The following is a 22,523-nucleotide window of genomic DNA, read 5'->3' as shown; positions in this document are numbered from 1 at the left end:
ATTCTAATGTGCAGTCAGGGTTGAAATTCATTGGGTTAAGTCTTTGCTGACTTGGAGAAGCCCCCAGAGAGATGTAAATGCAAGTATTCTGTCAGCAGCTCTCTACTAAACTGAGAATGGGAAGTAGGTTTTACACCCTGCACTGAGCTGTAGCATGGAGTGAATTTATTTGTGTGTCTCTTCTCAGAACCCTACTGGGAGGCCTTTAAGAATAACAATGGCTCCTATGGCTTGAGAGTGAGGCTTCATGGATAGAAGAATATTTTCTTCTTGCTCAAACATTCACTTTATGCTTTTGCAAGTTAGGAAAAGGAGCATAGAATGGTGGAACAGAAGATAAGGAATTCTCCAGGAAGCCATGTTAAGATAGCAAGGAAAGAGTCAGAAAAAGGATCCCATGGTTTTGGGATGGGCACCATACCACATGGGAAAAAAGGCGAGTTCAGGTGGGGGACCCCAAAAACAAAGAAAAGGAAACTGCTGGGGAAGAGGCTATCTGTCTTAGCTTCATTGTCTCTTCATCTCCTGGGACAGCACCTGGTACACAGTGGGTATTGCACAAATATTTGGTAAATAAAAGGTGAAAGTACTTAAAATAACTATTTTTTTTCAAGAGTTTGTCATGATTGGCCTCTAGGGCTTTCCTTCTTGATCCTTCTGGCTATCTGGATAAGGATGATCCAGAAATGAAATATGTAGCTCTATGGCTGGAAGGTGCTAGAAAGAGTGGAAACACATCACCACCGCAGGGCCATCTCTAGGAGGCAGGATCAGGATGGTGCATTTAAATCACGATGAGGTGGGGATCCATACACAGACACTTAGCTTTGCTGTGAGCAGGTCCTCTGGATAGGACAAACTTGCCCCAGAGGCTGCAAACCAGAGCTCCACACAGAGAAGCTGGCCAGTAGATATTTTGTTCAGGCCACCATTTTAAAAAAAGACTTTATTTATTTATCTTTAGAGGGGAAGGTCAGGAGAGAAGGAGAGAAATATCAATGTACGGTTGCCTCTCGTGAGTCCCCTGCTGGGAACTGGCCTGCAACCCAGGCATGTGCCCTGACTGGGAATTGAACTGCGATCATGTGGTTCGCAGGCCCATGCTCAATCCACTGAGCTACACCAGCCAGGGCAAGGCCACCATTTTATTAATATTTTAAATTCATCACCAACATTTAAAAATTGGGAGATTTCCTTTAGACATGTAGACTTCTGACTTCTCTGGGGACTTTACTGGGCCAGAATTTCCACTGGCAAGAATGGGCTTGCCCTCTGTTCATGTGTTTTCACCAATGTTTATTACTAACATAGCTCCTGTAGGCATTTGGGTTTGACATTCCATGTGCTATTTTTGCTGCTATATCTGGTTACCTCATTTTTTTTCCAGGTACATATTTTGCCACTTTTCCTCACTGGACGTTTGGCACCTTAACCAGTCTGTTTCTTAGAATCTCCAGGTGAACTCTTCACACCCAACCCAGGCTGCCTTTGACACCTCTCATCAGTCTGATGTGGCAGGCACTGCTGGGTTTTATTGCCAAACAAACATTCCCTCATCTATTTTTTTCTTTCTGCTAAAAAAAATAATGTTTAGGAAATGAATCATAATTGTTCCAAGTTATTTGTGGAAATTCTATTTTATTTTGTCTGGGATTGGTTTAGGGATGGGCATGTGACTTGGTTATGGTCAGTGACAGCTAAGAAGAATTCTACTAGGAATTTCTGAAAAAAGATTTTTTCCTCATAAAAAAGAAGGTTCCCCACCTCCCTTTTTTGAAAACTGCCACGGAGATCTGATGTTTGGAGTTGTGGCAGCCATTTTGTGACCATGAGGCCAGGCATCATTATCGTGCTGAGAGTAACAGAAGACAAGAAGATCAAGGGACCCTCACGATATCACTGATTAGCTGAAACAAACCTAGGTTCATTATGGATTTTTAATTTTGCAAGCCACAAATGCATGTATGGTTTAAGCCATTGTAAGACTTATAAAAAAGCCAAAACATTTCTAACTAACACATTTCTTTTACTAGGTAGATTGTAACCTTCATGAAGGCAGAACTGCCTCTGTTTGTTTACTAATACATAGGCAAAGCTTATCACAGTGTTAGCACATAGTCAGTAGTCTATAAATACTGGTTAAATGGATGAATATCTCATTCCAGTCATTTCAAACTAAGTAAGTATGAAGAAGGCAACAACATCTAATTTATGTGCTCTGTAGACATATACAACATATTTAAATAAAATTCAGGTATTAATTTCAGAGTAGTAATATGAGGTAATATATTTGACCTAAATTTATAGGTCAGAGTTCTATGGCTTAGAGGGGATACATTACTTGCCAGTATGCCTAGCTACAGCTACAGCTGAGAAGTATTGGAGTCTGTATTTGAATCCAGGTGGCTTGATTTTGAAATCTGTGCTCTATGGACTCTGGTTCATACACTCACCTTGGATTGCCTGCCAACCTCAAGGGAAGGAGCAAATAAAATAGCTCCTACAGGTTTTGCCTTGCGAAATACAACAGATGACAGAACTATCCAGAAGAATTTAGCCCCCTTGAGTGCTGATTCACCAGATGCTATTTTTGTACCACTTATGAGTAGAGCCACAAAAATTGGCATCACAGAACCCGACAGTTAGAAGGGAACTTTGGCATACCTCCCTTTCAGCTGACAGCCTTTGAGCCCATGCTGTGGCAGCTAGAACATGGACTTCGGAGTCTGATGGGCTTGTTTTCTAATTCTAGCTCTGCCACCCACAAGCTGCGTGACCTTGGACATACAAAGCCAGCCTTCTGAGCTTTGGTTTTATCATCTGCAAAAGGAGGGGGTGGATATAATGAAATAAAATATGGGTAGTGCTTTGCCCAATACCTAGCAGAGAGTAGGCCCTCAACAAACATTAGTTTCTTTCTCAGGTCTGAGGCCAACTATAAGTGAATTTTTGCATTTATAAAAGTTATTTTATTTTACATGTAAGGGAGATGTAAAAGGGACATGGAAGATTCTATTGAAGATTTCATAACCCTTATTTATAGGTCCTGTGCCAGAGGAGTAAAACTTAGTTCATCTCATTGTAAAAGAGAAAGAATTAAAGCTACCTTCTACACTAAAGTGTAGAGTGGAGATCTCTATGTACCACTTAATTAAAGGCTGAAGAATATCTCCCTATCTGCCGATGAACAACATTTAAATAGAGACTAGTGTTCAGCTATTTCATTCTGTGGTTAGGTAATGTGCCCCAAATAGCATGCGTTAGTAATTACTGAACACTTTTCTTATATACCCTGTTTATTGATTGTCTTATAACTGGATGATACATGTACATACTTCTATATTTATGAATAAGTGCTCTTTTCTGACTTGAACATCTAAATCAGGCAACACAAAATCAGATAATTGTAGAGAAACATTTGTCATTTGGCATATGAGATCTTCAGGTAAGTAGCATAATTATGTATATCTGTTTGGAATCGATTGAAGGTGGGTGGCCTGATGTTTATCAGTTATCTCTCCATCATCTTCTCATTTTCAAAGTGAAATTCAAATTTACCTAGAAGAATGGCTTTGAGCTTTGACAGCTCTTATCAAATGTTCATGCCCTTGCTTTTATAAATTGGTGTTCTTGGAGCCTGTGGGAGCATGTTTAACTGAAATAGCTTTTAAAAAGAAAACAACCAAATAAAATAAACAAACAAAAGCCAAAAGACTATTCAGCAAGATTTTGCATCTCCCTTTGACTGATAACAGATCTAGCCAATGAGATTCACTTGTGACTCAGGTTTGGTGAATCGTTAAACTCTATTTTCCAGGCCTCAGTAACTGGCTGAATGGTGGTCATGTGACCTTAGCAGAGCCACTTAGTGTTCTTCCCTGGAAACTGATGTATATGCTGGAGGAAACACTTTTGTTTTGGGCTGTAAATATAAAGTAAGATGTAAGCTGTAAGTGCTGGCAGTTTTCTTTTTTCCCACTATGTAGAGAAGACTTCTGTGGTTGAAGATGGTGAAATGAAGCTATAGAAAGAAAAAGGTGGTAAGAAATTGATGGGGGAAGAAGGAGAGACAGAGATTGACTCTCAATTCTCTCCCAAGAACCCTTTCCAAACTATGTGAAACAATAAATGCTCTTCCCCTTAGCCGCCCACTGTTTAGAGGTCTGGAGAAGAGGAGAATCCAGGAAACAAGAATGAAGAAGCAGCTTTTCCAGGTAAGAAAATTAGTTCTTAATCTGGGTTCCAGGTGAGTGAAACATCCAACATTCTGCAGGGACCACTAGTGAAAAAACCCTTTGTAGAAACTAACTGATCAGACTAGCACTGCACAATACAAATATAAAGTAAACCACAAGTATAATTTTAATAAAATTTTTCTTAGTCATGGTTTGAATTTAGTGTCTGTCCCATTTCTTGCAACAAAAAGAAGTTGACTTCTCTGACAAATTTCTGTGTCCATCTTGAGCGTGACTGGACACTGTCCTCTGGGCATGATCTTCTCTTGAGCCCAGTGATTCAGAAGATCTTGTACAACCTGTGACAAGGCAGAATTAGTGGTTTCTTACTCACTTTCTGAGTGTCTCTGGCTCCTCTCTGGTATGGAGATGGATGACAGTTGGTCAGATTTTCGTAAGGCCGTGTTTTTTCTTACAGGATTTACTGGGCCTCACACATATTCCTGTCCTTTGACCCAGTAACTCTAATTCTTGGTCTCTATTCTGAAAACAGTACAAGGTGGAACAAAGATTTATCTGTAAAGGTGCAGAGCCAGGGTCAGCTAGAAACAACCCAGGGACACAATCTGGACAAAATTAAATTAATTATTATTCTTCCACATATGACATTTAACTTGTCCCATACAGAAGGTGAAATGATATTCTAAATATTTATGCTACATTACTGAATAAAAAAGTAGAGCAGGGAAATAGTGAAAAATAATTTGTGAATTATGTAACAAGCCCTAAGTGCAAAGACTGGAAGGAAATATGCTATTATTTGACTGTGTCTGGATGATGGGTTTGAAGGCATATTTTTTCTTGCTTCCTTATATTTTTCTTTGCCTTTCAAATTTTCTATAATGATGATGTATTGCTTTTATGATCTGAAAAACAAAATAAAACAAAGTATAATAAGGCAAAATGAGTCTTATTTTACTACACTCTACTTTCTTCTCTCTGGTTGCGCAAAGATGTTTGACTGCTTGCACTTTTAGCTGGGGAGGGGGTCTGGGAAGTCAAAATCCTCTGGAATCATTCAGTAAGCTCCCTGACATTTATATTCCTAGGCTTTTTACCTGTAAGTAGAGGTATGAATTCCATGCAATTACCATTCAAAAATGTAAGGAGAATGAAAAAGACCAAAGATGGAATACTGAGTAGTGGGGTCTACATGATGATTTGGGGAGTTGCTTTGCTAGAAGTTGGAGTGTGTGTCTGCATTTTCCACAGGAAATTCCTTGGGCTTAGCAGTGGGGGACATGTTTCCAAGATGGATTTTGAGGAAGATGACAAAATATCTGTCCATCACCCCAGGGTGCAGGATGTTGATTTTGCAGAGAGGACACGAGTTAAGGACAAAGGGCTCAGATGATGGAGGGCAGGAGCTGCAGCAGCATACAACCATTCCCACCTCTATCAGGTGGTGGCTATTTACTCTCATTCAGTCAGCAAACATCGACTAACATGTCTGTTATGCGCCAGGGACTGTTCTTGCCATAGGGTTATAGGGGGGTAAAACAGCCAACATTCCTCAAGGCCTATGAATGAAGAAAGCCTCTGTAGAAACTAACTGATCAGACTAGTACTGCCCAACAGAAATGTAAAGTAAGCCGAAAATGTAATTTTATATAATTATAGAATTTTAGGTAATAAATTTTTCTTAGTTACTTGAAAAAAGTGAAAAGAAACATGCAATAAATTGAAATAATGCATTTTATGTAGCTTAGTATATACAAAACATTATTCTTTCTGTATAATAATTATTATAATAATAATACCTGTAGAAATAATTATTATTTCTGCAGGTGTTCCAGTAGAGGATGGAAACTTTTAAAGGGGCTCTGAAGTTTGAATCTAGTACCCCACCCCTAAACTTCCTGGCTCTGTGTCCTCAGGCAAGTCATACCACCTCTCTGAGCCTCTGTTTTCTTCTGTGCTAATTAGATATAATAACACTGTGATGGGTCAGTTTCCGGAGGGGAAACAGACTTAGAGCTGGATATTTGCATGCAGGTTTACTGGGGAGAGTTCCAGGGTTCAGCCCTTGCTGGGGGACAAGGTAAGCAGGATCAGGTGGAGGGCGGAATTGAACTGTTGTGCCAGAGACCTCAGCCAATCCCAACAACATCACCTAGCTGCAGCTGGCATGATGACTCTGCAGAGTTGTCCCATGTGGAGACAAGAGGCCTGGGCCAGACACTGGATGCAGGCTGCCCTCAGGGAAGAAACATGTGATCTTGTGCAAGGCAGTTCTCTTCCACCTGGTGGGTATAATTCCAGGGGATGAACTTGGCTGGGAGTCGTCAACCAGCAGTATTCCCAGGAGCTGGAGGAATGAGTGTCTCATCTCTGAAGGAGAGATCTGGGCACACACTGTAGAATCCACAACCTTCTGGGTTATTAGGAAGATTAAATGCCATAAAGTGCACCAAGTAATTGGCATAAGGCATGGCATATACTAGCCTCTTAATAAATGGTCCGAGATGATATTGTTATGATTGTGATAATTATTATGATTATTCTGATTTCCAGAATATTTGTGAAGAAGCTAATGGATCAAAGGAGGCAATGAGTGACTTCCAAGAAGCCTTAAGGTCTGGGAAATTCCAAGGAAATAATAATCCTCAAAGAGTTCAGTGGCCTCTGCAAAGCCTTAGTGTCGTGGTGGAGATGCTGACAGTAGATTTGCATCCTGAAAAAGCTGCCAAATCTGCAGAGGAACCGGCCTGCTTTTGAAGGGGAAAGGCAGAAAGAAGCAGAGGTTTTAACAAAGTTGTTTTGCATTTGAACCATCCCAGGTTTAGAGTTCTCTGGAGCTAAGAACACTTCTGGAACCAGCCAGAATGTGTGCTTTTGTTATCCTGGTGGCAGTTTTATTCCACATTCTCACCATGCCAGATGCTGCCTGGGACTTTATTTCCAGCTTGAATTCAGGAGCATGGGCATTATGCTGAGAGCTTTGAATTTTACACAGGACATCTTTAGGCCCCCCAAGTGGCAGGCTTGGCAAGCTTTGTCCCTCACTCTTGGCCCATTAGAGGCAGCCTTTGATTTCTCCCTGGAAAAAGTGCTGAGCTAGCAGGACATGCCACTGGAACCTCAGGAGGCACAAAGCCTATTAGAACATTTAGGAGTTTGCTCCCAAAGTTGTGGCTTTTCTCCCTCTCCTGGGAGCTCTGAAGGGCCTGGTGTAGAGTATGTGCTTGTCATGGATGGGATAGGAAGGCTTACTGTGAGCTCCTTGAAGACAGCTTGCAGGTTTAGTTTGACACTGTATCCCCAGAATTATCACAGGGCTTGGGGCATAGGAGAAGCTCAGTGTATATTTACTTATTGGATAAACAAATGAATGAACAAATGAATGAATAAATGATTGAATGAATGAATTCTTCCCTGGAAGATACTGGAAGGCCCAAACTCACCCTCCTGATTTTTGGGTCCCAGGAAGGCCAGGGAGTTGTCAAGCACAGAGATGTGACTGTCTCTTGAACACTTGGGGGTTGTGTATATTATATTGTCTCCCTTGTAAGAGTGTTCCATGGTGATGGAGAGGCAGAGCATGCCATGTGCTTTCATGTACCAAATCCTTTACCTAGGCCACTCCCTCTGCCTGGTCACCTTCCTTCCTGTCGCTCCTCCTCACTCAGATCATCCCCGGTCTGAGTCATAGACTCAGTGAGGTACTGGTCATCCCTGGGGGCTCAGTGCAGAATTGCCTCTTCAAGGGAGACCTCATCAGCTCCCGTGTTCTCCCACAGCCTCTGGGCCTGTCTCTGCAATAGCAGGTTTCACGTGTGGGTGGTGTGTTAATTTCTGAAACACTATCCATCTGTGGGCTCTTTGAGAAGGGACAGACTGGGATTGATTTCTGAGGCCTGCACCTACAGGGCACTGGAATGGAGCGGGGACTCCATAATTTTTTTTGGAAGGAAGAAATGATGAATGAAATTAGAATGGTCTCAGGAAATCCTCAACCTGGGAAGTGTCTTGGCAAGGCAGGTGGCATGGACATTCCCAGAGAGGTCAGAGACAAATCATTTCGACTACCACCCCAGAGAGTCTGGGGCCATGGGGGCAGGTGGTCCATGGGTCATGTTTTTAGGAACTCAGCATCAGTATTGCAAGCAATTAAAAAAAAGTCCTTCTCCCTCGCTCATACACTCTGAAGTTGAAGAGTGAGTGGAAAGTGTTACTTATGTAGGATCAAACAGACTATCTTCCCCAATGTGTTACATCTTATTCTACACAGCAAGAGGCAAAGATGATTCTTCCCCAGGAGAGCTGAGGGAGATTATGATAAACAGAGTTTGCTCCTGGAGGGGGATGGTTGGGCAGAGAGAAAGATGACACCAAGAAAGTGGAGGAGAGGAAGAGGTTCAGTGAGTTGCACAGGATTCGTATAGTTTCTCCTAAATCTGGGGTAAGGGGGGGGGGCATTTACTGCTACTGCATAATTCTGAGGGCATAGACACAGAGATGCAGACATGCTTATTTCATCCTGACTGCTCTTGAACCATGACTGCTCNAGATTATGATAAACAGAGTTTGCTCCTGGAGGGGGATGGTTGGGCAGAGAGAAAGATGACACCAAGAAAGTGGAGGAGAGGAAGAGGTTCAGTGAGTTGCACAGGATTTGTATAGTTTCTCCTAAATCTGGGGTAAGGGGGGGGGGCATTTACTGCTACTGCATAATTCTGAGGGTATAGACACAGAGATGCAGACATGCTTATTTCATCCTGACTGCTCTTGAACCATGACTGCTCTCCGTTTCTGTTATTTGCTCTGAAATCTGAGAGTTGGGAGATTCTAGAATGTTCACATTAGAGATAACATTTCCACAGCCCAGCTTACAATGTATTTTTCCCCATGAATGTTCTCATTGGGTCCTCCCCCAAATCAGTGAGGTCTCACTATTGTCCCCTCTCTCACCTCTGCCCTTTGGCTGAAGAGAGAAAAATGAGCTTTTTAAAAGAATTCATAGCCAGGATGTGGTACAGCTCCTGTGATAGGCATCGCTAATTGATCACGGCACTAGCCTGGTAAGCTCAACCCCTTGCCTGGGCAGTCACTACTAATCAAATGGAGATAAAAGTGATTTGCCTTTTGCTGGACTAAGAAGACCATGTTGCTTCTCAGGGTATATCAAGTCCTACCCTATGCTGTTACCCACCCAGCATTCTGTCCCCCTTTCTCATCACCATTGGCTGCTGTTGTATGCATGACTCTGGGACCCCTGACCACTTCCATCACATTTTCACGTCCTTCCTTCTCTTTCTGTGGGACTGTGTATGGCACCTTCTCTTTTAGTTCTGTCAAACTCTCTGTGACCAGGAAGCCACATCCCACTGTGGATTCTATACCACACAGATCTCTCCCTCCTATAGAATTCCTTAGGGCAGAACTTCTCAACCTCAGGTACTATTGACATTTTGGGCACATAACTCTTTGCTGTGCAGGGTTGTTCTGTGCACTAAGATGTTTAGCAGCACCCCTGGTCTCTACCCACTAGATGCCACTAGTACTCCCTCTCATATCTGTGAGGACCAGAAATATCTCCAGACATTGTTAAATGTCCCCAAGTGGTTAGGCAAATTTGCCTCTACTTGAAATACTGCATTAGAAATACAGTCGACCTTTGTACAATGCAGGTTGTTAAAAAAACAATTCTTGGTGGGTGAAGGATGGGAGTTTGTTGGATAAATAGCCCAATTCCCTACTGCCTATTGGGATCATTCTGTGTTTTTTAGAAAGTTCATAGTGGGATGAGTCCCAGTTGTCTATTATAACACACAAATTGACTCACCCTGTGTTGGCTTTCTCTTTTCCCCATGTCTTCCTCACTTCCCTCCGGAGCTTCCTGAGAGCATCTCCCAAATAAAGGACTCACACCCAACACCTGCCCTAGGTCCAGTTTGTATGTCCATAGTTAAATGGCGAGAAATGGCTGAGTGTAGGGTAGGCATGACCCAGCCCATCCATGTGGTTTGTGAGGAATGAACCTTCTAGATCCCCAGTGGTTCTGAGAATGGCCTTGTCTGGCTTCCAGGCCCACAGGGGACTGGCCCCTGCTGGAGCCTCTTTAGCAAGAATGTTGGGAGGTAATGTCAGAATCAGAGGCAGGCAAATGTAGTGGGTAGGGGAGAGAATGGAGTTAAATGTCACAGTGTAAGTTCTGGCTCCCACATATTATTTTGGACAAGTTATGTCTCTCACTTTGATTTTCTCCTCTGGAGGACAATCATATGATTTATCATCTGATGACAGGGCACAAGGGGCAGAAAGAGAACAATATTAATAATTATGCCAAAAACATGGACATGAGCTGGGATGTGGGGGGCCCCTTACTCATCTGCTAAGTGAGATACTAATAATGCTGTGGGGTGATCCAAATTAAAACATATGTTACTATTTTAATTTTTTCAATAATCTCACAAGACAAGTGTTATTATTACCCTATTAAACAGATGAGTAAACTGACACATAGGGAGGTTCAACGACTGGGGTCCAGAGCTTGTTCACGTCCAGGTACATATTCACTGCCCTTGATCATGATGCTATCATGGTGGGGGAGGGGAGGGGCGGTCCTGCTGGAACTTCCAGGTGGACGCCAGCTTTCCAAGTCCTATGTTACATTTACTGAGTGCTTGCTACATACTGGCACATCATGGAGGTCCTCGTATTTATCCCTACCCATGAGGTCCAGGCACTGCTTTTATTGCAGACCCAATTCTAACAATAACACTCGCCTGCCTCAGATTCTGAACTTAGCTCCCAGTGCGTTTGGTAAAGAGGCTCTGGCAGTGTCAGTCATTTGTCACCTGCAACCTTCTAGGACCAGTCTCAGAACTCTTAGGAGTCCTGAAGATTCATTCCTCACAAACCCCATGAATGGGCTGAATCATGCCTACATTATGCTCAACTGTTGGTCACCCTTTAATTATGAATGTATAAACTGAGCCACTTTTATTTTTCAAGGCCATAAAACTATTCTTTTAAAGTAGCTCCTGCTCAGCTCATTGTCACAGATAAACATAAACAAATCATAACACTATTCAATGAATTATGCATTAAATATGTATCTGTAAAACTTCCCTATAAATAGTAGGACTTTGATCATATGGGATTTTAATTGGACCCTAAATCAATTTTTATATCTCCATTGATGGAATTTAAATGTCTGTCATTGTTATATGATAAAAAACAAAACCCTCCTTCAAACTCCTGTGGTTTGATCCCCATGGCTGGCCCTTATTTTCTGTAATTCAAATCTCAGCCCAGGTACTGGTGATAAAGAGATTAAAATGGTTTTCAGGAAGCCAAGCAGCAGTGTTCAGATAGCATTGGAGAGTAAGAGGTGGAAAAATGATAGGGTTATTGGGAAAATATGCATGTGTGGAGTGAGCAGAGAAGCTAGGGCACAGGGAGTCTGGGATGAGGAGGGAAGGGAGAGAGATGTGCGTGGTGGGGGAGGCAAAATTACCCACTTTCTGCCAAGTCCTTTAACTCCAATGGTTCATTTAATTTATCCTCTCACTCCAGGAGATATAGACTCTATTCTACAGGTAAGAAAACAGACTTAGAAAGGCCAAGGGATTTTTGCAAGGCCATGCTAAGTGTCAAAGCCAGGATTCAATCCCAAGTGGTTCTAGCTTCTGAGCGTTTGTTCTTTCTCATGTAAGGAGAGTTGGATGGTCAGTTTTGTAAAATCTTGTTGGGGTGATACTTTCCTAATAGATGGCAATGTACCACTGCTTAATGAGATGTAGGGGGTTGATGAGTGAGAACCTACTAATATATTGTCAAGTGTCTACTTAGATGCTGTTATTTCTCAGGGGTCTCTGAGATAAAAGACCTTGTATCTTGTGAGGAAATGAGCTCCATGTCAGTGGCCCCTAGTAACTCCTTTGGGATGCCTCCAACTGATCTTAGAAGTTCCTATAAATACACTAGTGGAAGTGTCTTAGGCTCCATGTCCAGCCATGGGGAAGAAAGTGCTCTCCAGGTCCTTCCAGAGCAGAGCCCTTTGCATGTTTCTCAGAACATTTATTTCATTCATCTTCATACTTGGGCAGTTAGGAAGCTAAAAAACACTCCTTAGAGTTGAAATGGTTCAAAAAAGACCTGCCTGTGATTTCAGCAACTGTAGGCAAGTTCCTGTGCATCTACCAGAATCAGTTTTCAATCTGTAAAATGGTGAACTAACAGACTTTACCATATCCTATAATGCATATATGTATTATGTGTTTTCCCTAGATTCATATATTGAAGTCCTAACCCTCAGTGCTTTAGATTGTGACTGTATTTGGAGAAAGGGCCTTTAAAGAGGTAATTAAAGTTATACAAGGCCATATGGTGTTGGGAATCACCCTGCCTGATTTCAGGTTTCCTGGGTAATCAGGCCTAAGAAAAGAATGCATAAAATTCTATGAAACCTGCTTTGATAAGAATACTCTCAATTTAAATGATAAGAGTCCAAGCATAAAATGAGTTCATTTCCCAAATTTTTATGACCCTTTATCTGTCTGACCCTGACTCAGAATAAGCCCTCATAGTTCTTTGAATGTTATCTATTGTTTGATCATTACTGCCTAACAATAATTGAGTTTTAAGTATGTGCCCTGTATTCCTATGCAAATTAAACCCAATAAAAGCCCATTGAGGAACAGGCTCAAGGCCCTTCTCCTTTGAGAGAATGCCTACCTTTCCTCCCCAAGCAGATCATGTCTTGGTAGACTTATTCTCATCTGGGGCAGATGGGAGGGGGGCTAAACCAATTTTCCTGATAAAAAGAGGGGACTTGGCCATAGAAGAAAAGATCATGTAAGGCTGCAGTGTGAAATAGACATCCGCAAGCCATGGAAAGAGGCCTCAGGAGATACCAACACTGCCAGCACCTTGATCTTGAACATCCAACCTCCAGAACTATGAGAAGATATATATATATATATCTGTTGTTTAAGCCCAGGGTGTGATATTTTGTTATGGTAGCACTAGAAGACAAATGCATCATCTCAAAATGTTGTTATGGGAATTCAGTGTACATAAAGTACATAAAGTGCCTTGTGTGGTATGGGCCCTTGGTGGACACCTGATGTATGCTGGTTCCTCTTCTGCCTTGTAGTCCATATTGGTCTTATTTCTGCTATAAGCTTCTGGGAACTCCTTGAGAGTGCTCTGACACATAGTCAGTGCCCAATAAATGTTTGCTGAACTGAACTGCAAATGCAGCAGCAGATGTGGCCACTTCTTAAAGCACAGGGTCTATAGTTCTGTCCCTGCTGTTATTCCTTCTGAGTCCCATCCCAATACCATTCATATTATCTCCCTTCATTACAGAACCTTGCTTAGAAGATCTGAATTGCCTGGGGCAGTCCCTCTCTCATTAACACCACCCTTTATTGAATATTAACTATGTCCTAGACCCTGAGTTTTCCATAGATTGTCCCACGGAAGTCTATTAGCAACTCCACAAGGTAGTAATAGTATTATCATTCTCACCTCTGTAGATGAGGAAACTGAAGTCCCAAGCAGTTAATTCTCCCAAGTTACCCACCGACCTAGGAAGTAATGATGCCTAGAATCAAACCTGGGTTGATCTGATCTCAAAATCAGTGTGCTTATCCACTAATCAAAAGCACTTGCAATTTAGATTCAATGGTTTGTAAAAACAACAAGAGCAACAGTAGTAAGCTGTCTGTTGATTACATGCAATGTGCTAGGCATTGTGATACTTTAATACTCTCAAGAACCAATAGGTAGATACAATCATTACCTGCTTGTAAGGATGAGGAAACTGAGGTACAGGGGGTTTGATGATTTGCTTACGGTTGATAGTTAATTAGGGGTAGAATAGAATGTGGACCCATGATTCCCAACTCTTAAATCAGTGTTGTATTGATAATTACTGAGCATCCACCATGCTGCCCTCTGTGCTGGGACTCCCCTTACATTTTAGTACAGTACTGTAACCCTCTCTAGGAGAGGCCCAGAAAAGTGGAGAGCACTGACTGGAGATGACATAGCTGGTGAGTGGCTGTGTTATGGCTTTTAGGCCCCTCAGACTCCTAAACCTTCTTCTGTCCCTGAGTGTGCTCCTATCTCCATTTCTACATTTTCTGACATCATAGCTACGCCCAGGTGGCCTTGAGGACTTTTCTACCCTGAAAGGTGGAGCCTCCAGGTGAGTGACTGACAGTCAGGCATTCACAGGGGAGCTGACCTGGAAGGGCCCCAATGTTTACTTCCTCATTACTTTTATTCAGAGCTTGTGCAAATTGAGGACTCAGCAGCACTGGGATTAGGCAATTTTCTTGCTTCCTGTAATGTACTTTCTCTGAATTGGTTCTTTCGAGACAATTACTTGAGGCCTTCAGATTGTTCCCAAAGGCAAGCTGAGAAGGTCAGTTGACCCATCTTCATATTCAAACATGTTTTAGGGCTCCGTTCAACCCTAACTGAAACTGGCAAATACAGGAAGGGAAAGGTGGGACAAAAAGTTGCTCCTCATACCAGAGCTAGGGTCCAACAATGCAAATCTTCTCTGTAAAAATCATGCACTGAGCCCTTCTGAGCTTTCATGTCTTTTGCTCCTAACTCCCCACACTAAGCCTCTGAGATGGACACTATTATTTCCACTTCTCTATTGAGGATGTCAAGGATCATTGAGGTGCAAAAAAATTTCCTAGGTAACAGAGCAAGTCTTCAGCCCTCTTCATCTTTCACTCATGTCTCCTTTCTTGGAACTCTCAGAATATAAATTGGCTCTTTCCTCGTTTGGCACTTACTAAGGTGTGGTCTCACCTTTGGAAAGGCAGCAGAGTTTAGATGTTAAAAGGATAAGCTTTCAAATCAGAGAGATGTGGGTTTGAATTTTGGCTCCTTTTTAAAAAGTATTTAAAGTAATTTTTTATTTTATTTATCAACAATGCAAAACACCTCTTGCTCTCATCTCAAATATTAATATGTATATTTTATTATTAAATTTTTATTTTTAAACTATAGTTGAGATCCAATATTAGATTAGTTTTGGGTGTACAACATAGTGATTAGACATTTGTATGTGTATACCTCACAGAGTGATCACCCCAATACATCTAGTACCGATCTGGCACCATACATAGTTGTTACAATATTATTGACTATATTCCCTATGCTTCATCTCTTATTAGCTATGTGACCTACTAGCTCTTTAACCACTGTGAGCTCGTTTCCTTTCCTGCGAAATGGGAATAAAAAGAGTATTAATTTGTGGAGTCCTTTTAAGGAGAATCGTGTATTTAAAATTGTTAAAACAATTCTTTCACATTGAAAATGCTTAGGAGAGCTTAGCTGAATTTTTGTTTATGTCATTATTGTTAATTTTTGAGAGCATGATTACAAAAATGCTGAGAGGAAAGCAAGGCAAACAGGCTTCAGTTACAAAGTTTGCAAATTCTAGCTTTGTGGCTTTGAGTAAGACACCCAAGTTCTCCGTGTTTAAGTTATTTAAATTCTGTTCACTGGGGACATTGAATTTGGTTCTTCTTGCTTGACAGGTGACTTGTAAGGTCTTGGATGGCACTATGAACCTTGGACAGCATTCAACAGTCAGAAGAGGTCTAATTAAAGTATGTTGAATGAATAAGGTAACTTTATATGATCTAAAACCCCCAAAATCCCAAAGTGCTTTCTAGGTATAAAGAACTGCTGGTCCATAGCTAACACAGGAAAAGAAGGATGATTACAGGAAATCACAAGAAAGGAAATAAAGGGAGGGGGGAAGAAGAGGACCCTGTTTTCTTATGAACCATGATGTGGTGGTTAAGAGAAGGGGATCTGGAGTTGGACAGTTGGCCTGAATCCCTACTGAGACATTTGCCATCTGTGTTCTTGGGGTACATGGCACACTTTTCTGGGACTTCATTTTGCCAACTCTAAAAGTGCACAAATATTACCTGTATAATAAGGCTGTTGTGAAGACTAGTAAGACAATAACTGTAAAATGTATAGCGTGGAGCCTAGTGCACAGTGGTTACTTACCACTACTATTATTATCACTAATATGGATACCTAACACTGTGCTGGGGGGTATAGTTAAGGTAGAATTTATCAAGGACTAACTTTTCACTCATATTTTATCTAATCCTTACAGCAACCCACGAAGGAGATGCTATGATTAGGCTCTGTGTTTTTACAATGAGGACCACAGGCTCAGAGAAAATGCAGTAACTAACCCAAGGCTTCACAACTAGGAAGTAGTGGAGTCTTAGTTTGATGCCAGGTCTGTCTGACTGTGGAGACCTTGGTCCTGCTCCTTAGCAAGCAGAGGAATTTTCACAACTGGATTAGGAGGAAGGGGAGGAAGAGGGAGACCAGAAGGGCTGCATGCAGGTCAACCCAGGCAAAGGCAGCCACTGGGGCTTCTCTTGTTTCACAGTGGGGAGGTGTTGTGGACTGCTCTACCTGGTTTCAGGGATTGAAACTCTATCCCCTGTGGCTAAGGATGAGTGAGCGACCTCTGGAATATGAGCCACAGGAGACAAAGTTTGTTTCTGGTAGCAAATGCTGCCTCAGTTTCCTCTCCCTGCCCCCAAAGCTTGGTTAGAATTCAATGACAAGTAAGACCCCTCACAGTGGGGAGCAACCTAATCCAGACATAATCACTTGGGATGCCATCATGGAAGGACTTGGGGGGCTGCAACAAAGAGCGAGCAATGGACTCATGCCCCCCGGCTATGTGTCATAGCCCAAGTCCCCATGTCCCCTGGGAGAAGTGCTTCCTGGCTCTAATTCACTTAAGCCTGAAAACCTGATGGGGAGTGGTGCAGCTCCCTGCCTTCCCAGAACAGATCCAGGGGAAAAATATGGCATCACAAAGAGTTCCTCAAAAATCTGTGAAATCTGCTCTGCCAAGAGTGTTTTCATTCATATGTTAAAAGTCCAGGCAAGAAACCCTAAAAGTTTCTGCAAAACTCCCTTTCTGACAAACTCTGACTCAGACTAAGCCCTCATATTTCTTTGAAAATTATCTACTGTTTGATCCTTGCCACCCTGTGTTCCTGTGTATTACAACCCAATAAAAGCCTCTGGAGGAGAGGGCTCAAGGCCTTTTTCCCCTGAGAAACTGGCCACTGCTCAAGGCCCTTCCCCTTTGAGGGATTGGCCACCTCTCCTCTCCAAGCAGATCATGTCTTGTTTACTTTCTATCTGTGGCAGATGGGGGGACTTGTGGGAAAAGTCACCCCCCCCAGAGAGGACTTTAGTGGCTTTGAGAAATGGCCAGGTATGTAATATTTTAAATGCTTTCTTCTCTCTTAGAGTTTATGAAGACTTCTAAAATTTCTTGACCTTTGAAGGGTTCTTACGAACTCTTAGGAGAACAGCATGTGAAGGAAGTATCTGACTTTCAGTCTTCATTTGGAATTTGGGAGACAAGGTGGTTCTTGGTGGGTTAGCCCAAGACTTGTCTTCCTTCATTGACCATCTGCCCAATCACAGCAGGTCCTCAAATAATACTGTTTTGTTCAATGTCGGTTTGTTATAACGTGAATGAGATGCTGGAGAAGATTAACTTTTGTTTATATCAATTAGCCTGTGGTAAAAATGGTTTTGCTATGTGTATTCACCTCTAGTCACAGAAACTATGAATGATGTTAAGTGAGGGCTTACTGTACTCACCTAGACCTCTCCCTCCACACACCTGGCCTTGCTATCACCTTTCTCTGTATATTGTTTCAGGTCGTTCTGTGGCCTTATTGATTACCATGATCTTCCTGACAACCTCATATGAAGAACAGAACAGGAAAGTGTTAAGGTCATGGTTTTATGGGCTTTTTCCTCAACAATCTCTATGTTAGTAGATCCATTCAGAGAATTCCGACAGCACCGTTTGGAGTCCCCTAAATCAAACCCTTTGTTTTGATTCTTTCTGACAGCTATTACATACTGATATTTATAATGACTGAGAACCATGCTGATAAGGTACAAGAGGTTTATGGTAACAGTCTTTTTTGGATTCATGTTTGAAAAACATATGTGAAAAGAGATGAGGTTGTTTCCCCATTTTAGTTCAGAAATTTATGCAGGAAATGTCCCTGCATCAGAAAGTCTAAAAAGGAATTTGAAGCCTGTGTGCAGTTCCAAGAGGAGACTGCTCTGAGCCTTGCTCGAAAAGTCTAGTCATTCAAAGGGGGTAGTAACATAAAATGGAGTAAAGACAGCCTTTTCAACACATGATGTTGGGAGAACTAGACAACTACATGCAAAAAAATGAAACTCAAGCACCAACTTACACCATACACCAAAATTAATTCAAGGTGGATAAAAAACTTAAATATAAGGCATGAAACCATTAAAGCCCTAGAGGAGAACATTGGCAGGAAAATCTCAGATATTCCACACAGCAAAATTTTTACTGATATGTCCCCTAGAGGAAGGGACATAAAGGAAAGAATAAACAAATGGGATTCATCAAAATAAAAAGCTTCTGCATGGCTAAGGAAAACAGTATCAAGATAAAAAGAGAAGCAACAGTTTGGGAAAACATATTTGCCAATGATACCTCAGACAAAGGTTTAATCTCCAAAATATACAAAGAACTCACTCGACTTCACTCAAAGAAGACGAGCAACCCAATTAAAAAATGGGGAAAGGACTTGAACAGAAATTTTGCCAAGGAGGACATGCAGAGGATCCAGAGACACATGAAAAGATGCTCAATATCGCTTGCTATCAGAGAGATGCAAATTAAAACCACAATGAGATACCACTTTACACCAGCCAGAATGGCTATCATAAACAAAGCAATAAACAACAAATACTGGAGAGGTTGTGGGGAGAAAGGGACCCTAGTTCACTGTTGGTGGGATTGCAGACTGGTACAACCACTATGGAAAACAGTATGGAATTTTTCTAAGAAAACTAAAAATGAACGTGCCTTTTGACACAGCAATTCCACTATTAGGAGTATATCCTAAGAACCCTGAAACACCAATCCAAAAGAACCTATGCACCCCGATGTTCATAGCAGCACAATTTACGATAGCCAAGAGTTGGAAGCAACCTAGATGCCCATCAGGAAATGAATGGATCAAAAACTCTGGTACATTTACACAATGGAATTCTATGCTGCAGAAGGGAAGAAGGAACTCCTACCCTTTGCCACATCATGGATGGAACTGGAAAGCATTATGCTGAGCAAAATAAGCCAGGCGGTGAAAGACAAATACCATATGATCTCACTGTTAACAGGAATCTAAACAACAAAACAAACAAGCAAGCAAAATATGACCAAAGACATTGAAATACAGAATGTGCTGACAGGGCCCCGAGGGGAGAGCGGAGAGAATCATAGGGGAAAAGGGGAAGGACTCACATGAACAAGTATAAAGGACACATGGACAATATCTAAGTGTGGGGGGTGGAAATGGGAGGGAGGTGGGGAGCACTGGAGGGGTCAGGGCTGGGAATATAAGACAGAAAGCTGTACTTGAACAAGAATTAAATAAAAAAGATTAAAAAAATAAAATAAAAGAAATTGGGGCCCTGGCTAAAAAAAAAAAAAAAAAAAGTCCAGTCACTATCTCACTACCTCTGCCCACGTACACAAAGTATTTGGGCTAGCTCGTTTAATCTTCACAACCCCATGCAAAGAGCATACTATAGTCCCCAATTAACTGTAGAAGAGTGGATTTTATGGAGGAAAGGTGACTTGTCCAGGTCACATAGCTTGCAAGTGTAAGCAGCGTGACTTGAACCCAGATGTATATGATTCCTGATTCTGTGGTGTGTTTCTGACACTCCAGCCTAGATAGTAATGGTTGTTTGAGCTAAAAAGAATCCACTAGTGGCCAGCTGAAGAGGCATTGGGGCAGTGGTTCTAGTTGTCCTAGAACAATGGCTTGTGGTAAGTAATATTATACAGATATATAGATAATTACCTCTGAGTCTGAGCTGAGTCAGGCTCCCTGGAAGTAGTCTTGAACTACACTGGACGGTCCTTCATATTGGGTGTTATTTAGGAGAGCTGCCCAGGCATGGATGGTCTGAGTAAAGCAAAACCCATTTCTAGTCAATAGTAATGACACTGGGGGCAACCCCATTTCAGCTGCTCTTTCACAGAGGAATGGCAATGTACTTCCAGCCATTCTTACCAACTTAACCACACTTCTCTCATGCTGATACTCTGGAAGTTCCTGGGATTAGGCCTTTGCACATGCTGAGCCTCCTTACCTCCTCTCTTCCTGGGTGACCTCTACTCACCCAATATAAGGGCTGGAGATATGTGGTGTCCTCTTTCAAATGGGAACCAGTTCTAGAACTGGTGATTGGGTGAACAGTAAAGAAAAGGGGAGAGATTCACTGCTTTTCTTAATGTTATGTAAGTCCTGGGTAGCTTGACTTTCTGATGTAGGGTGCTGGAGGAAAATAGAAGTACTATATCCTTGAGACTCAAACGTATGGGAGTAGCTGAGGCTGTTGGGGGCTTAGACAGCTCCATTGGAGGGTATTGTATATTGTCAGATGTTTTAGGACTAAGACAAGGACTTAAACTGTACCCTTGAGGGTACTAGTATCAATTTCTTTCTACCTTTCTTGCTAATGCCTTGATTTTTTAAAAAACTGGATGTAAGCTTCTTGATAACAAGAATTGGACTGTGGAAACAGGCATTTTGAGATAATACTTTAATCTGGGACAGAGTTTCTTGATGGAAGATTTCTAGAAGTTTCCATACTGTGGTTAAGACCTTAGACTCTAGGATCTGAAGACCTGCTTCTCCACTCACCAGCCATGAATCCTTGGGCCACATGCTTAGTTGCTCTGGGTCTCAGTGGCCTCATCTCTGTAATGTATGATGATACATAACCCCTGGCATAATTGCAAGTAAGAAGTGAGAAAGTCATGTTAAATGTTTAGCTTAGCAATCTATTATTATTTTTGATAATTTTAAGGGTTGAAGTTTAGGAGTCGAGGTATATGACTCCTAAAGCTTCATCATTTGCCTGGCGATGGAAGGACAAGTTACTTGATTGCTTTGAACCTCAGCCTCCCTGCTGGTAAAATGACAACAATAACAACAACAATAAATATATAAGTTTCAGGGCTCCTATGAATTAGATGAAAGGCAAAGCTTATTAAGTGCTTAGAAAATTACTTGAGCCCTAGAAGCATTAAATGCATAATTAATATTATTTTCCTGATTCTCTTGGTCTTGCTGGAGAATAGGCATGATCTGTCTCCATGGTTTTAGGAAATACTGAACAAAAGTCAGTAAATCTGCAGAAAATATGAAGGTAACATTGTCTGAGGAGCCCAAGAGACCTGGGCAGTACAGTGTCCTGGTGGCAGCAATATGGACCACAACTGTGAATCACAGAGCATGACCCACTTGCAGTAGGCACCTCAGTCGGGTCCACAGGAACTGGAAGCAGGATTATGGGTCTGAGTGCTCAGTAGGGGGGCCTGGTTGGAGGAAGCTCTGCCATCTTCCTGCTGTTTCCTAGGCATTCCAGGCCCAGGAGTCAATGTGAATGGAAAGAAAAATCCTACCAGGGAATGGAATCCTGTCAGGAAAAGCAAGGTATAAACATAGACTGGGTTTTTTTGAGCTCCCTGTCAATTGTTCGTGGGTAAGGATGTGCGATGGGGCAAAGTTTATTTTGTCTTTGAGGGGCATGGACCCAATAGAGTTGCTCCAGTGCAATTATTTCTGAAATACCCTTGAGGATTTGTTTTTCACAGTTTAACATCTAAATAGTGCTAAAGGTATCAGTTAGACTCTGTGTGTGTAAACTCAGTTGTTTTCAATTCCTTTTCCCTCAGAGCCTTTTTCCTCTTGGCGGGGCCCCTGAGAGACCACTTGGCAGATGGCTGCTGGTCCTTATCTACAAAAGCTGTCAGTCATGGGGCATCAGAGCTGACAATATTTCACAAGAGCCCTTCTACTATCTCAGGGCGATCAGGTATAGGAGGCTCTGGAGCAAGATTAAAAATAAAAAAGACTCAGACACACTCTAGATTTTTTTATCTGACTTGTTTCCTGAAATTGCTTAGGTGTCTTCTCCCTGAAATGTTAATTAGAGCGCTAATAATTGTTGCTGCACAGTGATTTCTCCCCTTTCATAACAGGGCCACCCTGATACAGCAGGGATCTTGATTACCTTGGAACTGAGCTTATAATGAATGCCAATGCATTCATTAAGATCTGTCCCACACCAACTTGTGGACAGTGAGAGGAAAGCCAGATTTCAGTGATCTGGGTTCAGGACAGTAGAGCAGTAATTTTAACAAACAGAACACCTGGCTGGTGTAGCTCAGTGGATTGAGCG

At 41.9% G+C, this 22,523-nt stretch overlaps 1 long non-coding RNA gene across 1 annotated transcript in view; it reads left to right on the top strand.

Annotated features, from left to right (window-relative positions):
* The first annotated feature begins 3,926 nt into the window (after positions 1-3,926).
* The window catches only part of LOC119002927 (uncharacterized), a 99,121-nt gene continuing 80,524 nt past the window's right edge, over positions 3,927-22,523 (top strand). Inside the window, exons 1-2 of the long non-coding RNA XR_005069837.1 lie at positions 3,927-4,037; positions 4,145-4,214. This is a non-coding gene — a long non-coding RNA (uncharacterized LOC119002927). The remainder of the gene's footprint in view (positions 4,038-4,144; positions 4,215-22,523) is intronic.

The sequence above is a fragment of the Sturnira hondurensis genome, unplaced genomic scaffold (assembly GCF_014824575.4).
Source record: "Sturnira hondurensis isolate 20B ecotype Veracruz unplaced genomic scaffold, ASM1482457v3 Scaffold0018337, whole genome shotgun sequence".
NCBI classification, from domain to species: Eukaryota; Metazoa; Chordata; class Mammalia; order Chiroptera; family Phyllostomidae; genus Sturnira; species Sturnira hondurensis.
Note: the sequence above shows the minus strand (reverse complement) of the source record. Positions and strands in the feature narration are given on the sequence as shown.